The sequence below is a fragment of the Canis aureus genome, chromosome 36 (genome assembly GCF_053574225.1).
Source record: "Canis aureus isolate CA01 chromosome 36, VMU_Caureus_v.1.0, whole genome shotgun sequence".
NCBI classification, from domain to species: Eukaryota; Metazoa; Chordata; class Mammalia; order Carnivora; family Canidae; genus Canis; species Canis aureus.
Window position 1 is genome coordinate 2962262 of NC_135646.1, and position 20599 is coordinate 2982860.

Here is a 20599-nt window from a genome sequence, read left to right on the forward strand (position 1 = left end):
TGAGTAAGACGTGTAAAGCCCTCAAGACCTAGGCTGGAAGCTAGTGTCATTCTCTTGGCCTCAATAAGACACAAAGGAAAAAAAGGGAGAGTACACAAAGTTATGTGGCAAAAGATCTGGATAGAAGAAAAAGTAGAGAACTGAAACCAGTATATGTCTGGAATCCTCCATATTTAAAAGTCTGTTTTAATGGTTGTGTATAATATACAAAATGGCAACAACTGAATAGATAAAAGCAATATTTTGATACTAAAACAGTTTACTTGAATACTGTGATGAATTCAGACTATTTTGCATATTTTAATCATAAATCATTGATAGGATAATAATACCTATTTCATGGAAGCAGCATCAGAATTAAATTAGATTTTGTTTATAGAGCACTTAAACATTGTCATATAAGTACTCAATAAAAGAAAATAGTAATGATAATAATTGTTACTATTTCTGTTATAATTATTAGCTAAAATTATTGATCTCTGAAGCAATCATGGTTATAATATGACAATATCTATCATTTCATGTCTAGGTCAAATAAATTATTTGATTATGTGTGCTGTATCTCATTTAAAAATAATGCCAGGTAAGTAATTGTGATTGTGCTATTAGATAAGCTGTCAGAATGTTTTTGCAATGTGGCTTATGAAAGCTAAGTACAAACCAATGGAAATCTTGGAAACAATCTAAATGTTCAGAAATAAGAGAATGTTTAAGTAAGTTATGGTTTATACATAAAAGGATGCTATGCATTCATTGACATTAAAATTGTAGAGATATATTTGATTATCTATCATGTAGGCTTATTTGGTAAAACTATACATAATTGTTTGGATTCATGGATACGTATACACCTAAATGTTAGCAATACTTTTCCTTAAGTGCTAAAATTTTTTCTTTCTACATTGTTTATCATAAAAATCTTTTAAGCAAGACCATCTTCATGAAATTCTAGAGTATTTGGTATATTCTTTAAGGAAATATGTGAAGGAGTCCAAGAATCACTGATGTAAACAATGCCATTAGCTATATCCACACATGCATAATTAATTTACATGTTAAATTATTACTATTGGTACTGATTGCTCATTTGCTGACTGTTTGTGCTAACTTGTTAGAGGCTCCATGGAGTGAAAATAGTCAAATCAATTGCATGTAGCCATGGCCTCATACCATGAGGTGTGCTAAAATGCACAAAACCTGGACTTTCTCCAAAAAACATGTTCCCTTAAGGCAAGATGGGATACAGACCTTGACTAGAAGCATGTAGCAGTATCCATAGTGGAGAAGCATTTACCAGTATCAGATCCAATCAGGGAGGCAAAGACTTAAACAATGGATTGGATATGAATTTTTGGACTGGACTAGCCAAAGTCCATACCTCATCTTGCAACAAGGGTCAATAAACTTTCAAAGGAGTTGGAACTATTAAAATGTGGAATGATTTTTATTGACCCTTGTGAAGGCAATAAAAATGCCAAATCTTAATTTTGGTCTGTTGGCTTGGCCATATACAATTTGAGATAAATATTTCAAGCCTTCCAATAACTATTGGTGGAATGCTTGCCTTTGGGCACCTCTGTGATTGAAATATTGTGTGATGTCTGAAATGACCAACTTGTTCACACTTAGAGTAAGCACCAGGAGCCGTGTTTAGTTATTTGAGACACAGCTCATTGCTTGGCTCTCCCTGAGATTACTAAGATAGCAAAATATAATCATGGGAAATATTCTATTTTATATAACTTAAAGAAATGTGGTTTGCATGTCAAGCACACTATTAGTGCAATGTCTCAATTTATAGCAATCATATAAGTAATGAGCTACACGGTAACTATAATGTGACCAGTTGACTATCTTTCAATCCCTGGAAGTCATTTTGATAGTGTGAGTTAACCAAAAAATGTTAAGAGGGATTCAATTTTTTAGTTGCATAAATTACAAAAGGGCAAGAGAACATTCACTTTGCTCGTAAGAAAAAGGAAGATAAATACTTTCGAAAACTAATAACTCAAGGCAAATTTACTAACTATTCTTATTAAAAAGTCACTGGCATATTGTGTGACTGTTTCTTCATTTATCATCATTTTGTATATATTTAATAGCTAGAAAAAAATTGTGAAAAGATAAATCCAAGGGATAGAAATCAAATCACTAAATGCTAACTTTGGTTTTGTCTCTCAAATGCCCTGGCTTGAACGAAAGTAGGCGTCAATCTAGACCTTAGTTTCCCACTCACAGGAAAAAGACAATATGTATTTAGAATATGCTTTTCAGTCAGTGACAGGAAAATCATTGAAGTTACACACACAAAGAAGATAGTACTTGTAGTATTGGTACGATTAAATATTTTTTCTTATGTAAATTAAGAACATTTGATTTCTAAAATGTATCTTATGAAATTGAATTGACTTTTCACAGTTCTAGAGCCAAGATCTACCTAAGGTTCTTTCCATTTTTTTTTTCACTACTTCATATTTCCATTATTATGAGGGACACCTCCCATCTTCCAGGTCCTGTTCTTGGCAGTGGAAGTTGAAGATGAATGAGCAAGACAACATCCCTGCTTGGTAGAATGGATGTCCTAAATGGAGATACAGGGAACAAGTGAACTCTTGAGTCAATTCCTAGCAGTCCTAAGTGCTGTGAAGGCAATCAGAGAGAGGAATAAAAGAGTGTCTTCACATCTTTGAATAGAGAGTGGTCAGAGAAGATATCTCTGCAGAAGAGAGATGGGAAATAAGCTATAAGAAGAAGCCAATCATGAAAATCAGCTGAAGAGCATTTCAAGTAGAGAGAAGGAGTCAATGCTAGATCTATGAGCCCTGAAGTAGCCTGGTAGACATTAGAAAGTAGGCCACTATGGGCAGAGCCCAACAGGTAGGGAGAATTGAGGCAGGTAGGAAATTGGAGGGCTGCAGGATGGCTTTCTGAGCACAACAGAAGACAACTGAATGCTATTTAAGCAACAGTGATTAAAGATCAAATGGGTCCATAAAATAATTGTCTGATGGATAATTTTCCATGCATTTCAGAAAAAAAAAATACGAAGAGATGTTTTCCCCATCATTTAGTAATATCAAGTTGCTGGAATAGCATTTGTGAACTAATTAATCTTTAAAACATTATTCAAATAGTCTCAATATATTCCAGAAAATTTCCATCCCTTAAGAATCTCTCTACATTCCAGAAAATCATGCTTGCACTTGTTAAAATGTGCTTTATGATCTCAAAATGCTGGGTTAAAGCGTTTCCTTAAATGAGCTGCCATAAATTAAACTATCTGAATACTGCAGATTACTCCATAATTTGTTTTCTGCCAAATAGATAATGCATTCAGCACATCATATTTATTAGGGCCGCTAAACTTCTACCCTCTGCTCTCTAATTAGGCTTTTCTTGTTACTGTGTGTTTCAGAAAATATGATTGTTCCATTCCTTGAACCTAATGAGGCCCAGCTGGGGCAGGATTAGAGTTGCATCAAGCAGGGGTGGGCTTACCCTTTGTTCAGTGGTGCTCATTCAGATTATTCAGCATTGGGGTCTGCAGCTGAATGGGAGGGTCCTGCCAAGATGGGCATGGCTACCTTTGTGTCACATGCTTGCCACGCACTTAATTCTGCCCTATTTGTCATGGTGGCAGAAGGATGTCTCAGTCAGCAACATCTGGATGCTACTTGAGAAATGCCTCGTTGGTCGGTTATTCATCACAAGATACATTCAGGGTTGGTTGAGTGGAGACCAGCTTGATTATTGGCAAGGCTTTCTGTCTTTAAAGACACAATTGGATTTTTACTTTGTCTATGCCTGAAGCCACTTCTAATATAAAACATGAAACTGCCAGGAACATAATTGCTGGGCCCTTACTTACAGTTTTTTCTTTTATTCATCTCATAAAAGGTCATCAAATGTGCTTCATTGGGTTTGGATTGGGAAGAACACATGGGGAGATTCTCGAAACCAGTTATGTTCAATTTCTTGACCCAGGAGGCAGTTATATTGTGTTCACTTTATATTTACTCATCATGCCATACACCTGTGTTTCGTATACTTTCAGGTATTTATGTTTATTGCACACTTTTTAAAAATGTGATTCATTTGTATGTGTGCATGGGTATATAAATGTATTAATATATTTTTATGTATTTATAAATGTATTAAGACATCGAGCATATAACAGAGATTTCATCTTTTTCCCAGACTCAGATCAAGGCTTATCTCTTTTAAATCTGCCAGTCACTTTATCTCCCAGCGATCCCATCATCTCAGACAGTTGGAATTGGACCATGTGCTTTACTTTCCTCCATTAATTCTGTTCATTTCTGTTCTGTTTGTTATTATTTTATGTGGGTTCTTTTCTTCTTCCAACTTAAGGTTGCAAACTTCTTTTTTTTTTAAAGATTTTATTTATTTATTTATTCATGAGAGACAGAGATTGAGAGAGAGGCAGAGACACAGGCAGAGACAGAAGCAGGCTCCATGCAGGGAGCCCGACGTGGGACTTGATCCCAGGTCTCCAGGATCAGGCACTGGGCTGAAGGCGGTGCTAAACCGCTGAGCTACTGGGGCTGCCCAAGGTTGCAAACTTCTTAAGGCTCAGGTCATCTCTCCTGCTTTTTATCTTTGCTGAACACATTCTAGATATTCAAGAAATACTTATTGATTAAAACTCTCAGGTTTGAAATGGTTCTGTTGTCTGAGTAATAGGAAAGCTAACAAATAAGCTCAGAGATATTTGTTCTGGATTTGTTGCTAAGGAAAAAAGAGCAATATTGAGTAGCAGTCAATAATGTGGCTCTAGAGCCAGACAGGCTTGGATTCAAAATCTCCTTCTGACACTTAATAATTATACAGTTGATAATTATACATCCTTGGGAGAGTGAAAGTTGAGATTCTTATCTTAAAATGGAAAAAAAAAACCTCTGCTTAGTTGATACTTTTGTAAGGATGAAGCAAAAGTGATGCATCTGAAGCAGGTAGGAAGCCACCTTGCACATTGTAAGCATTCTATTATTACAAGTACTACCACTACTGCTACTACAACCAGAATAACTTTAGCAAAAACCTGTTATCCACTACTTCTCTCAACTACATAAACTTTGACTCTAAAATTTGGAAGATCTCCATTCTGCTTAAAGTTCTAGTATGTCTAGTTTGGGAATATACTAGAAAAAGAAATAAAGTCAAATGCATAGCCATATATTTACCCACTCGAATGGCATTTTTTTAAATTGAGGGACACCATTAAAATACAGTGTATTCATAGATGACTGCTTAGCATATGGAATTCTGTGGCATGTGCTCTGAATGGACCTCGTCCAAGAGGACTTAGTTACCAAATCCACCAGAAGGATCTCATTATATTACAGTTTCACCTATAACAAAATCTGTGTCACTGATTCCAAGGGCAGCAAAACATCACGGCTCCAGGGCAATGATTTGTGTTGGCATCTCTTTGCTCTTCGTGTGCCATATGAGATTAATTATACCCATCTATTTGCATTATGTATCCTGTTTTACATCGATACATTATAAGACAGAGCACTTTCAGTAATAAAAGCTACCACTTACTGAATCAGGGATGAAGCTGGGGTAACACAGCCAAGCCCTAGGAATTTTACTCTAGGAAAGTAAAATCCAGCGGTCTGCAGCATCTGCCAGCCTCCACCACGTGAATCCTCCACCCTTCCAACATTGCAGCAAGGAAACTGGGATTTCTCATCTCCACTCTTGATCCTTTTCCAGATGCTAAACTCTGACCATTCAGCAATTTTCTGCTTCTTACCGCTTCTGTGTGCCATTGGCCAACTTCTCAATGCCCTGTGTCTTTTGTTATCCAGCCTCGTCTCTGGACATACAGATACATATATTGTATGTATGTATATTATTTCTCCCCAACCTAGGTCCTTACCTTCTCTAATTAGCCTTATACTTGGGACCTACTGTGTCCGGTGCAAGCCAGTTGGGTCTGAGTTGAATTTCCTGCTGGGATCCTGCTCTGAGTATTTCTGGAAGACCCGAGGGGAAACTTGGTCCTTGCTAAAGTTTACTTATATGAAGAATTCATCCTAAGGAATGAGAAAGTCAGTCCCTAGACCTCAGTTATCAAAAGGAAGGAATAACCCTAAATTAAAGCACATTATTATTCATCCATTCATTCAGAGGCTAGAGTGACCTTGGGTCATATACCTCATCTAATAGCCTTGAAAGCATCTGTTTAGGTGTTAAGTGACCATCTAATTTCTGCGTAAGCATCTTCAATGCTAAACAAGTGAACATACTGAAGTATGTATCACGTGGTTCCACTCCCATCGTTTTACTAGTAGTTGAGGAAGCATGTGGTGGAGAGAAAGGTGGACCTAATGGCTGTTCCTAAGGAGAGGTAGGACTTCTCAAGAAGGTCGCCGTGTCCCAGGATCTAGCCTGCTTTGAAAGTCGTTTGACTGTCATCAGGTCTGCAGGGCTCTCTTGACAGTAAAGTTCCAATGAAGTCGTTTACATGAAGCTGACCGCAGCCCTCCTGAACCTCAGGCAGAAATGGGAACAATAATTTGTCAATCTGCAATGACACACTTAAAAGGTACAAGAAACAAGACACCTATGCACATCACTTTCTCTCTGTTGTCACTTTTATGCAAAGGCAAATCACGATCAGAAATTACTTTATTAATTAACTACAAGAAACCACCACTAGAAATCAGAAGTGCCTCAAAGTTCACATGATCAGTGTATACTTTTCTCTGCAGGCGTACCTCCGTGGGAAGCCAAACTGTAATCAGAAGTTTGGCGTGGATTCAGAACAGGGGATGGGGGATGAACTGAAAGTCTGATAGTGGAAGCTAAGGTTTATTAGCAGAGATAAGGGAGCTGGCTGTTCAGGGCAATTAGCACCTTGCTGGGGGAGTCCTGCATCTGCCACCACATCGGTGATGGCTTTGCTGACACCCAAAGTCTCGAGGCTGAGACTTCTCCCCTCATGACTCTTCATTTCTGGGATCCTGTGGAACACACCTCTCTTCATTTGTCAGATGGGTTTATATTTTCAATCAGATTACATTTAGTTCCGTAAGTCTCAGTTTTAATGTCTCTTCATCAGGAAACTTCCCTGCCATCAATCTAAATTTAGTCCTGTCATATCAACTGGCACATTTTGTTTGAGAGTAAGTTTCCCAATTTGTAATAGTACATTTCCTTCCATTTTTATTTGTCTGCTATTTCCCATTTCTTAGCATATCTGTGATAGGATCCATTGTGTGTTGATCTTCAGGTGTATAACTATCAGAAGGTAGTGTTCCCTAATTCCCAAGTTCATATCGGTCAGGTTTATAACATCAATGTACTCTCTAAGAACAATGCTTGTGTTCACTATTGTTGCTTTTTTTTTCTTTTATTTTCTTTTTAACACTCCTTAAAATCTGTTTATCCCCATTCCTTGCTGGAGCACTTTGGCTGGCATCCATGGATCTATGCTGTGATGGTTTTCTTCATAACGTTCCGTTCATTCTTTCTTTCTCCCAGCTACTTTCAAAGGTGGATATTCCTGATGGTTTTAGCATTGCTATTCTCCTATCTTGAAGAAACAGATTGTATATAGTGATTTGTGTTATTCCCATTAATTCACTGAATTTATCATTTTTGACTATATACTACTATATACTAGCCTATAGCTTTGTGTGTTGTAGAGTTTATACATACTACAGTATGGTATATATAAACTACATATACTAGTACGTAGATTTGACTATACACTACTATGTGCCAAACACTGAATGACAGACTGCCTTCTAAAGAGCCATATGAGGGGCACCTGGGTGGCTCAGTGGTTGAGCATCTGCCTTTGGCTCAGGCCGTGACCCTGGGGTCCTGGGATTGAGTCCCACATTGGGGTCCCCGCAGGGATCCTGCTTCTCCCTCTGCCTGTGTCCCTGCCTCTCTCTCTGTGTCTGTCATGAAAAATAAATAAAATCTAAAACACTAAAAAAAATAATAAAGAACCATATACATGTGTCTGCCACCAAGTTGCTCATAATCCTATTGGTAGTAATAATCACTCTGTTTTAAACTACAGTGTATTCATAGCAAATATGAGGTATAGTAAGGACAGCGGATGAAAAAACAATTGCTATTGAAAGAGTGAAAAAAAAAGAAAGATAGGGTGTTCCTCACAGTTCCCAAGAGGAGGGGCCCCACTAGTCCATGGGGGCAGGCATACAAGGAATCAGGAGAAGAGGAAAGCTGTGGATAAGAACCTTCACTGTAGTTTCCTTGAGAGAAAACTGGTGAAATATGGTAAGCAGGGTACTTTGAAAAGATTCAGCGTGTTCTGGAATATAGAGCCTGTCTTAATGTTTAGTCTGTGCCCTGAGGTGATTAGAGCTGGTGGATAGTTGCTCAGAGCATGAGAGCCAAGGAAGACAATGGTTGGGATATGGGTTCTAGATTGGTTAGTTTTTTTAATGTATATATAAAATATTATATATTTTAATATATATATATTTATTGGAGTTCGATTTGCCAACATATAGTATAACACCCAGTGCTCATCCTGTCAAGTGTCCCCCTCAGTGCCCATCACCCAGTCACCCTATCCCCCCACCCACCTCCCCTTCCACTACCCCTTGTTCATTTCCCAGAGTTAGGAGTCTCTCATGTTTTGTCACCTTCTCTGATTTTTCCCACTCATTTTCTGTCCTTTCCCCTATAATCCTTTTCACTATTTTTTTATATTCCCCATATGAGCGAAGTAAGTCAATCAGAGAAGGACAATCATTATATCAGTTGGTTACTTTGTATTTGAAAAGTGTGCTCACAGGTGAGTTGTTTATATCTTTAGGAGTCTGTTAACTCTAGAAGGGATAGACTCTCCGGGTTAGTTAGCAGGGCACCAGAGGTCAAAGCATCAGAGTACAGAAAATAAAAAGCTTGGGTAATACTCTGTAAAAGTCAGGACAGGCTAAGTTATGCTGTAGTAACACATAGATACCAAACCTCTTTATTTCCAACTCTCATAAAGCCTGCTGTGGGTCTAGTTATCTCTTATGACAGCTTGCCCTCTCATTGTGGCTAGATGATCAATACTGCTTCCCATCACGAACCCTCTGCTGTCATAACTTAAGGCCTCCATGCTCATGGCAGAAAAGAGAGATTCCAGAGCACTATTAAGCCTTTCTCTACTCTCTCAGCCCCCCAAAGGACCCCATTACACTTCTGCTCACACTCCATTCACTAGAACTACTCCTATGGCTCTGCCAGTGTGTACATGGGGGTCATGGCAGGATGCTATTGCAGAGGTGGCTAGTGGGAAGTTCAAAACTAGGGGTTGAATGGAGGCTGGACTAAGTCTACAAATATCAGCGACACCATCAAGCACCTATGAGTCAAGACTACCCCAGAACAAGCCAGGGGCTACAACACTGGGACGTTGATAACAGAGACTGTTGTCTGAAGGCCAGGATAGGTGAAATGCACCTCACCTGGAGGTCAGGGGGAGCCAGAGAAAACTGTAAGACTGCACTAGAATGAGAGAACCCTCTGGATCTTCTTCTGTGGCCAAGGTGCCAGGTAAGGGGAAAAAAGGGAATTGGCGCAAGGGGAAAGCAATGGACAAAACAGAATTTCCCCTGAAAAGTTAGCCCAAAAGAGACCATTTTTCAAATGAAAAATTAACCTACCCTGAAAGGCTTGTTATTTTTCTTCCACTCCCAAGCAGAAATATGGGCTCTGAAACTAAGCTGGGTTTATTGATGAAAATGAAAGAAAGTTATATTTAGCACTCCCCAATTTGTGACTGTTACATTTAAAAACCCTTATATGGGTCTAGTCTAATTTTTATTTATTATGAATAAAATTGTCATTTTTGCCCAGAACCAAAATTAGATTGTAGAGGAGGTCACTTATGTCTGTGAATATCATCCTTCCCTTCTACTCATCACAAGCAAGTAAAGAGAAAGGAGGGCTTTAGGTGTGCCCTAAGTGAATGTGGGTCCCAAGTAGAGGCTGTTGGCATGAGGAAGCTGGACTTGAAGAAGACTAACTACATCTGGGGCATCCTTTTTTTAAAAAAAGATTTTATTTCACAACCTGAGCCAAAGGCAGATGCTCAACCACTGAGCATCCCAGTGCCCAGTGCGGGGCATCTTATATATGACTAGTTAAAGGTACATATTTGACCTTCACTGTGTGGTCCTAAGTTAGAAGCTGGGGCAAAAATTAGAGAAAATATTGGTTACTAAATCAAGCCCTAGCTGTTTGGGGGTGATTCTTACAGGGATTATTGTTTGGTCTCCTGGAATACACTCTTCGGATAGTAGTTGACTTCTTGGATTGCTTACAGAAGACAGGCTGTCTTCTTGGGCTGCTTGCTGCAGGTTGCCACAGTTTTATTTTCATATATAATTTGGCCATTGTCTGTATACTCATTCTTTCAAGTATATTTGATCAGTTTTTCTGCTCCTCAACACAAAACGGGCAGTTTCTATGTGTACATTTCTAAGTGACAAATGGGGCTTCCAAGCACATTTTCCCCAAAGAGCCAATGAATGATAGCTATCTTTTAATTATCATCAATATATGCCAGCTGAGCCTGATGGATGTAGCCTCTCATTCTGTCCTCACAATGACCCTACAAGATAGATGCTGTTACTGCTCCCATCTTATAGATGAGAAGACTGAGACACAGAGGAGTTAAGAAACTTGCCCATAGTCCTCTAAATTGGAAATGGAGGAGTAGGGATTTTTGCTAAGTCTTTCGGTTTTAAGCAGTGTATTATTGTCTCTGTACTACTGTTTCCCTAATAGCAGTGAATAGCAGTTCCTTTCTTATAAAGTCAGAGTATGGCTCTAGCCACCCACGCTACTGCAGGGGTGAGAAACAGGGCCAGAATCAGTAGGGACTCTGAAGACAGAAAAATGGATGGCTCCCTCAGGAGTATAAATGTCAAGTACAAGCATGAGGGGGCTTTGGTGGAGGGCACAGACATTCTGCAAAAACAGATCATACCTAAGTTCAGCTCTTCATGGTCAAAGGCAGCTTTTTTTTTTTTTTTTAAATCCCTGACATATCTGTGTTGTGAATTAGAACATGTGTGTTACCAGTTTTAGATGCCACATATATGTCCGTAACATGCCTGCCTTCCCCATGCCCTTGGCTCACTGAGTTAGCCCTGTACACTGCTACTTACCACCACTTTATACTTTTTTGGTTTAAAATTATTTCTTGGCTTTCCGAGCATGGGAAGGGGCTGCCTGAATGCAAGCCTTTGCACACAGTGGGTGTTCAATACATTTGGCTGGTGTACTAAGAAAAAAAAAAAAAAGAAAGAAAGAAAAACATTGCCAGAAAGACAACTCCCTGGGGTCTGGGGAACTAAATTATAATTTAAGTCAATAATTTGCCCTTAAAGAGTATTTTTTATACATTTGTAGCATGAGAAATAGAATAATACAAATTCTCTTTAGGTATCATACATAATATTGTTTCCAAATGATTTCTTTTTTTTTTCCTTACAATGAAAATTCTAACACTGTTGAGATGATATAAATGCATTGGTTACTTTAGAGTAATCTCAAAAATGTCCATCAAATTTTCTCAAGAATTTTATCAATCTCTATTTATCTTAAAGCAGTGCTCGTACTATTAGGGTATGAGTATATAATACGGTTTTGATGTCCCTGTTACATTATGGTCATAACAGTCCTTAATGTTAATGACAGGTGGGTTTATCACTCCAGTATAACTAGGTGAGGCACTGGGGAAGCTTCATTAAGCCTTATAAGGCAATGGTGTCCTCTTTCATAAATGACCACGCCTGTGTACTAAGTAGTGTGATCCTCAAAGTTCTCATTGGAATCAAATTCTTAACTCAGTTCTGGAAATATCACTGATTGATTGGGGTATCCTGATATGGGATGACGGAATTGGTGAGATTTTGGGTGTTTCTCTGAGCAACATTTTAATCTATAGATATGTGGTGTGTCTGGACCAGCAGCGAACCACTCCATATTGAGAAGGTAGTAAGAGTGTCTTTCTCAATGTGCCAATTGGCCTTTGTGACCCATCTTCAGTGGATGATGGAGTCTCACTCGCTTATTTGTTCTTTTTTTATGACAATTTTCCAAGGACCACCCTAAAGAGAGGTGCTCATTTGCCATTCAAGACACCCCTCCTGAGCCTGGCTAAGGCAGTCATCATGAATGCAAGTACCTGAGCTTATTCCTCATGTTGGATGCTGTGCGGGCTGTTCTGCTCCAGGGCTTCCAAAGCTGGCTCGGGCCACCTGCACATCAGACACTTGATCCTTTCTCATTTTAATCCCTATCCATACAGGTCCAGCTTTTTGAGTTTGTTTCCCAACCCATTCTCAGTTCCTGGCTCTTTATCTAAATTTGGCATTTAGACTTTCTCCAACAGGCTTGGCTGTTCCCCTTGCTTTCATTGTGCTAGAACATATAATAGAAAACCCATCTTTCACTCTGCAACCATAGAAACCAGTCCTAATGCTAGCCATTTAATAGCTGTGTCAACAGGAGCAGCCCCAGAAGTGTGGGAGAGGGGAGTACATAGAGCCTGTGGGTCAAATTGAAGTATAAAGGTCAAAGATAGTATTAAATTTCTATGGACAGCTCAGTGTGGAAAATTAAAATAAAATTAAAATAAAATAATAATAGTGTGATACTTATTTCCTTTAACTTAATTCCTTTAACTTAGTAGTTGTAGCTCTGAACTTTTAAAACCTGTGACTATGGGATCCCTGGGTGGCTCAGCAGGTTTAGCGCCTGCCTTCGGCCCGGGGCGTGATCCTTGAGTCCCGGGATCGAGCCCCACATTGGGCTCCCTGCATGGAGCCTGCTTCTCCTTCTGCCTGTGTCTCTGCCTCTCGCTCTCCCTCTGTGTCTCTCGTGAATAGATAAAATCTTTAAAAAAAAAAAAAACAAACCTGTAACTAGCACTTTAATCAATGTGAGAAAGGGGATGAAGCATTTCTAGACTAATCTGCCACAAGAAGTCTTTTTCAAACCCTCTTGGAATTGACAGATTACAAAATGCCACCTTACCATGGCATCTCTATTCAATGACCAGAAGTTCATGTTGGTGAATGAGGGAAGAATCCATTTCTGATGGTTGACTCAGCACTCTGGTAATATTTTTAATATTTATTAAATTATTAATTTAATATTTATTAAATATTATTAATATTATTTTTAATATTCAGTTTAATACACAGTTAGCAAAATTAGGCTCCATTCCATCACTTACACCTACTGCCTGTTGAAGATGGCTGCGTCATTAGCCTGACAAAGTTGAGCCAAGGGTCTCTGGGCTATGCTGAGCCATGCCAAGCCTTCCCCCTCCCCTCGCCGGTGCCCTACTTCTTGAGAATTTAATTTTCAACTTAATAGAGGGACCAAGCATTCAAAAGAATTTTCTCTAGAATGGGTAATATTCGAGATTACACTGACTGTCTTAGGCCTGAGAGAACTGTTCATTTAAAGGGTGAGGATCTCAAAAGGACTAAATAAAGTAAAGAAGAATACAGAAATGCTTTATAAGGTGTAGATTTTATAGGCAGAAAGAATGAATGCACAAGTTGATTGGGCATCACCATTATGTAAATCCTGCTGGGGCTCCAAGGTTCTGCTCAACTCTTCTATGAAGACGCTTACTATGGGTCCCAGCACCCAGCACCGTGGGTCCAGCACCTCTCTCACTCTGCGGCCCTACAGAACCATGACTGGATATTTCACATGCGTAACCCGGCACGTGGCATGGGAATTTTCTCTCAAACCCTTATCAGCAGGTGCCATGTGTCCCCACAAAATAAGCACCTGATGTTCCTTGATTAAGGGATCACGAAGAGATACATTTGTTGGGACAGGGAATTCCTAGACAGTCACATCTGATGCATTCACGTTTGTCCAGTCCACCTTACCTCTGGCTTTAGACATGCTGACAACAACATCCTAGGGTAGTTGTGAGCGTCACATTTGCAGACAATGTCTGTGGAAACGTATTGTGAACCATAAACAACACCCTGACTGCGAGTAATTAATGTGGCAGGGTAATGACGACAATCCCAAATGGAATATGTGTGTAAGTCAAATTTAGATGATTCAGAAACATCAGTGAGGTTGAGCAGAATGTCTTTTCTCCAGACAAGAGGCAGCAAGGTGGATTTTCTGGGATTCAGAAAATCTAAGTTTGGCTTCTTGATTTGCCATTGGTTTTGTGTCTAGTCTGAGCTTGATGTTTCTTCTCCTGTGAAATTAGGTAGCTGGGCAGATTGATTTCTAAATTCTCCTCTGATTCTATAAGCAAAGTGTTGTAAGATTTAGCATCCGATCATTTCATTTGCATAAAGGGTGGCTGGACAAACAGAACATCTTATAGGGAATCCACTATTGTTTCTTTTCCCCCAGTTCATCGTTAATTAAAGATCATTGATCATTAATATGATCATTCTGATTCCAGTCTTGTTCTAGAAGGTTTATGTAAGTAAACAAAATAAAAGCATTGGAGATAAAAAAAGATGCCAATTTCTCAAATTTAAGTACAATCCTTGATTCTGAAATTCTTGTGATACTGGATTCTATCTATTAACATAGATTATTCCAAAATTATTATGTTTTTGTTTTTGTTTTTGTTTTATCAGAGCCCTTGCTGGGAATATGGCTCTGGGGAAGAAAGATACTTGGCAATGGAACAGGAATTAACATTTCAGTGCAAGGAATCTTGATTAAATCTGAGCAGATATTGCATGAGTAAACTATGCAAAATCTTCTTGGTATAGGAGCTTAGGGGAACAATAACATTTCAGGCTGGGATGCTCAGAGAAAGCCATATGAGAGAGTTCGATATAAGTTAGGATGTATTAAAGAATGTAAAATGTACATTGAGTAGCAGATGCCAAGAATAATAGGACAAAGGTGAAAACATACAAAGGCTGTTTTCCCGACAGCTAGTAAAGCAGCCAGAGTGCAGAAGGTCAGATACGGTGGTATTTGGAAGATAAGGCTTGAAACACAGGTTAGCCCTAACTGGGGATGACATTGAATGACACTGAATGGATGAACTTCAAAGAATTTTATCCTTTAGGCAAGAAGGAGTACATTCCAAACTTTTTAAAAACACAACAATGATTGTTTTTGTTTTATTTAAAAATATTTCCATCATTCATCAGGATGAGTTTAAAGAGGAGGCAATGACAACAGCAGAAAAATTAACATATTATTCCCAAAGTCCAGGTCTGCCTTGACAAACCCCTGAATTTCATGAATGGCAGTAGGAATGGGGGGGGGGAAGGAAGAGAAGCAAAATATTGGGAAGAGAGACTTGTAGGCAGAAGCAACAAGTGAAGGCAACAAGGCAAATGCCTGTGAGGTTTGAGATCTGGGACACTGAGCAAATTAGTGGTATTTTTTATAAAGAAGAGAAAGTACAGAAGATCAAACACATTTTGAGGAGCCTAATAGGGTCTTCAGTATTTAAGATAATGAACTTGAGTAGTGGAAATAGAGTGCAGGTGGGGGTAAGTGCCAGGAGGGGGTCTTCTCTCATTGAGAGTAGGTATCCCAGTACGGGCATTCTGGGGGGTGGGGGGAGTAGGGGTGTAGTCAAACCTGCTTTGCATTTGGGAATGTGTGAACCTGGCCCTGAGGCAAAAGGGCTTGGATTTTGGGGTCAGACCCTCCAGGCTTTCTCTCTCAGCCCCACCACTTGCAGGCTACTTGACCTCAAGCAAATTACTTAACCACCTGAACCAAATTACTTAACCCGTCCAGTAAAAATAGCCAGTATTAGTGCACCACTATGAGGATTGAGTAAGTAAATCTCTGTAAAGTGTTTGGGACACTAAGCATTTTTTGGAAAGATTTTATTTATTTATTCACGAGAGACACAGAGAGAGAGAGGCAGAGACACAGGCAGAAGGAGAAGCAGGCTTCCTGCGAGGAGCCCAATGGGGGACTCAGTCCCAGGACCCCGGGGTTATACCCTGAGCCCAAGGCAGAGGCTCAACCGCTGAGCCACCCAGGTACCCCTAAACATTTTTAAATTAACTAAACATTTTTAAATTAACTTTTCTAAGACTTGATTTTCTCCAGTGTATAATTAGATTACAGTAGTATTTATTTATAGATCTACTGTGAGAGTTAAATATGAAAAAAGTACACAAAACTCCCAACAAAATGAGGAGTTGGTAGCAAGAGCTCACGTTTGAATGACCACTTAAGTCAATTATCCAATGATCGTCTACCAGGTGCCCACCACATGGCAGGCACTTTCCTAGAAGCTGGAGGTGACCTTGAGGGAAAGAGTGCAGGTGAGCCCAGCAATGTGATGTCATGTGAAAAAAGGAAGCAGGTCCAGGCCTTTAAGAAGGATGCGCATGGGCTTAGGGTGGTAAGGAAAAACGTCCCTGGAGAGGGGACATTTGGGCAGAATTTTAGCTGAATGCAGTGAGGGGAAGGCCAAGCAGTAACCTGCACGAGGGTGAGCCCAGACCCGACCTGGACTGGAAGTTTGCAGACAGAGCCAACCTCGAGCATGTGGCATGTGCTGCCTTGGCTTTGTGGGCAGGTGCCTGTAGCCTGGAGGACCCTTGGGTGGGGAGGGAGGGGAGGGAGGGGAGGTCGGCTGAGGGCGGATCCCCAGAGCAGTGCAGGCCAGCAGAAGTAAAATGCCAGCTGTGTATGTAGTGCCCTTAAGGTTTCCAGTAGCTGCAATTTGGGAAATAATGAGAAACAGGTGAAATTAACCCAGTGTGGTCAACACATTATGTCAACACACAATCACTTTAAAAAATAGTAACCAGAAATGTATAATCTTTTGTCTTTCTTTCTTTCTTTCTTCCTTTTTTTTTTTTTTTTTTTTTGTACCAAACCTTTCAGACCTGGTAGGCCTTTTCCACTTAACATCTCAGAAGCAACTGAGGGGATTGAGGCAAATAGGAAGTTGTTGGAGGGTTAGAGAGTTGGGGGAAAACGTGTGTGTGTGGCCCAGGGGGAGGGATGGAGATATGACTTGATTTTGTCTTTAAATTTGTCACTCAATAGATGACTACCAAGTATTAATCTTACTTCTCACACTCGGCTAAACAAAAACTATCTCCTAGGCTTACTTCTTTAAAATCGTGTTAAACCCAGTTGCAAACTCTTTTTTGCTAGGGGAATGAGAAATTTATTCCCTAACATTTTTCTAATTCCACTTCCTTTTTTTCTTTTTCTTCTTTCCACATTTTTAACTCATGAATTCAGTGTTTCTTTGGTTGTTGGAATAGGGCAGGTCGTGCAGTGCCAAAGCATCGGAGTCCATTTCAAGTACCAGCCTAGTCTGGTTGTTACTGAGATACCCATCTCCAGGGCCCAGGCATTCCCAGGAATCTGTGGCTTCCATGCCTTAGAGGGCACAGTACATGGCAGAGAAGGAGCCTGGTGTCTGGTGCCCTGCCTGCCTACTGCCCTTGTAGGGTCCTGTCACACTTCACAAGTAGTTCTTAATTTTATGAGAGACACTGATTTTCCTCCCCTTTATAGGCCTGGACACAAGTGTTACCCATTTCTCTTTCCTTCTCCCCTCCCCAAAGAATACCTAGAATGATCCTTTCAATCACTCAGATTTCAAAAGAGACAAAAAGAAGGGTTGTCTTCTGCAGCTCTTGCTCCCCCACCGCCACCCCGACCCCCACCTCTTGAATCTCTGAAGCAAAGAATTTGAATGGGCTTGACTACCTGCTCAGAACAAACGAATGAGAAATACAGGGAACAAATGCAAATTAGCACCTCCATGAATTACCTGCCACAGTAGCTCTTATTATGGTGCAGAAGACCTTTAATTGGTGACTGAATATTTCTAAAATCTCTGAACTGGATAGATTCACATCAACCAGAAGTGTGATGTACGTGTGGCTCTGCAAAAGCATAAAAAGCAAAGAAGTGATTGCTAGATGATTTATTCATTTCTGACTTTCTTCACATTTCAGCCTTGCTCCTCAAAGTGAGATCCTTGAACCAGCAACTTTGGCAGTCTCTCAGAGGGAGAAATGCAGCATCCCAGGTACCTCCACAGTTCTAGGAATCAGAAGCCAAGTTGTAACAAGATCCCCAGGTGAGCAATGTGCACACTCAAGTGTGAGAAGCCCTGATCTAAGACACAGGGACTCTAATTTGGAGCTTAGATTTGTTGTCAGCCAGTGGCTCTTCCTGATAAATTAAGCCATCAAAAGTAATAACCAGGTGCCTATAATGTGTAAGGTGCTGAGCTTGGGGACTGCAGGGATGCATAACAGTGAAAGACAGTCTTTGCCTTCGAGGAGCTCATGGTCTCATTGGCAAGATAAGATGTAAACACGTGAAAAGTGAGTACGTATCTAGCAGAGCACAGACGATAGAACGTCAACAGGAGTTTAGAATCGCTAGGTGTTTAGGGGATAGAGAGGATTCCAGCCAAGTTTGAAATGTGGGAAGGATTCATTGTTCCAAATTATAGAACTTTATTCTCTTTGCATTTAAGGTCACTGGGAGAAAAAAAAAATCCCCCCCCCCCCCATGAAGAATTACAAGCCAGAGGCAGACCACACTTCTGAGAAAAGCGATAGTGTCTTTTTTTATATACAAACATAAGCATGCGGGGTAGAAAGACTCCATAGGTGACAGTTTACTTCCAGATTTCTCTTTTCCTTGAGGCATGTTTGGTAGCAGAGTGCTGAAGAGAAATAGCATACAACATATTCTTATAAGTAGCAGCTGGTGTCCTTGCAAATGGGGGTGGGAGGTGGAGGGGGAGGAATGTCTCAAACATTAGACCACACCTATGGTTTCCAACCAACGTGTGTAGTTTGCAGGGATGCAAATCGAAAGTTCCATGACTATACATATGTATTCTTTGTAAGCTAAAATCTTTACTTACCTCAACAGAAAAATCCTGAGAGGAATGCACGGCACGCTTCCTCCTGATGAGCTTGTTCAAGATGTGCAAGGGATAAGAGGTATTTGGTGACCATGGTAAGGGCCCCAAGGTTGGATCTACACAGTGAACCAGAAAAAAAGATGCTATGGTTTGTCTCCACTTATAATCTCATTCTTCTTCAGTATTAATAAAACTTAATGGAAAGCCCTACCTTTCGTTGAACTCATTATTTTAGCATTTTAATGATTATTCTTTATGATTTATAGGGCCCATGTTGCCCATAATGCACAATTAGAGGTAGCATGTCCTTTCTAGGGTCAATGGCTCTACACAACTTTTGTAAATATGGCTGGTGTGTTATACTTTTATTATCTGATTAGCTTTGGCAATCAGGAATTTAAGTCATAATTGAATCATGTCAAGTACATTTACATTGCACATGAATCCAAGAAAAGAATGTGATGAGTACACCATAGGTTTAATTCAGGGTTATCTAATTGTTTTATCCTAAAATATAGCTCCTCTCATCTTGCTGAACCCACACACTAAATTAGAGACTTCTGGCTGCCAGAATTCATTTGTGTTCTTGGATTTTCACTTTGAAAACTTCCAAAGGAGACCAGGAATCCTGCTGATAGCAGAGTAAGCCTCAGCTATGAAAGTCAAACTGGTAATAAATATGAAGAAAACCTTAATCAGTTTTAATGAATACAAATAGCATAATGCCTGGATCAGGGGAGTCCGGGGAAATGTTCAGCATGGTCGTGGGTGGAATTCAACAATTTTTTAAAAGAGAGACTGTTGGAGAAAAGGACCTCTGATTATGGTAAACAGTAATGGTGGAGGATTTATTCATGCTTATAGAATACGTCTTTCAAGGCTTAGGCTTTTTATAAAAAAAAATATATATATATACCTTCTCTATTCAAGACAGCATGAACTTCCATTGAGCTGTGGAGTGAGTAATTGTCGGTGGGAAAGAACTGCAAACTGAGCTCTATCCCAGAGGCCAGGCCAAGCAGATGAGAGAAGCCAAGAGTACACTGGTTAGGCAGGTTCTTGACTCAGGCTTCCTGGACTCAGATCCTGATTTTTCCAGTTTGTTCCAACACGAGAAGAAAGCCTAGCCGTGTTGGATTCACTGAAAAGCAACATGTTTTCTCTGATCCACCAGGCAAGTTACTTTGTGTCTCTGTGACCCTCCTTGCCTATCTGTTAGAGGAGAATGTAATAATTCTGTGCATATTAGAAGAGTATCTATATAGTGTATAAAAGTATATATACACCTAGGTAAATAGATATGAATATAGTTATCACATATAAATATAAGTATAAATATCTTAGAAGGACTAGCATATATACTACAAACATTGGTATTTGTTCTTATTGATGTGGTTGTAATAATAATAATTATTATTATTATCATTATCAGTGTTGAGCTGTAACTGAACTGGCATTAAAGGAAAACAACTCAACAGCATGACCCCATGAAATACAACTGTTTCTACATCTCTAAGTTTCCTTAGAGTGTTAAAAAATATGGAATAATGGCTTCCAATGGGGACCTTGAACTGCCCATGGATTAGAAATGCAAAGGCTTAGCCAGAGGGTGAAGTGGCAGTGCTATAGATATTTGACGAAGGTCCCAGAGAACATGATGCCTACACTGAGCTCTGAAGGATGAGGAGAAGTTAGTTAAGC

At 39.7% G+C, this 20599-nt stretch overlaps 1 long non-coding RNA gene across 1 annotated transcript in view; it reads left to right on the forward strand.

Annotated features, from left to right (window-relative positions):
- Nucleotides 1-19100, forward strand: part of LOC144306195 (uncharacterized) — a 31371-nt gene extending 12271 nt beyond the window's left edge. The window contains exons 3-4 of the long non-coding RNA XR_013373200.1: nt 17973-18097; nt 18907-19100. This is a non-coding gene — a long non-coding RNA (uncharacterized LOC144306195). The remainder of the gene's footprint in view (nt 1-17972; nt 18098-18906) is intronic.
- The last annotated feature ends 1499 nt before the right edge of the window (nt 19101-20599 follow it).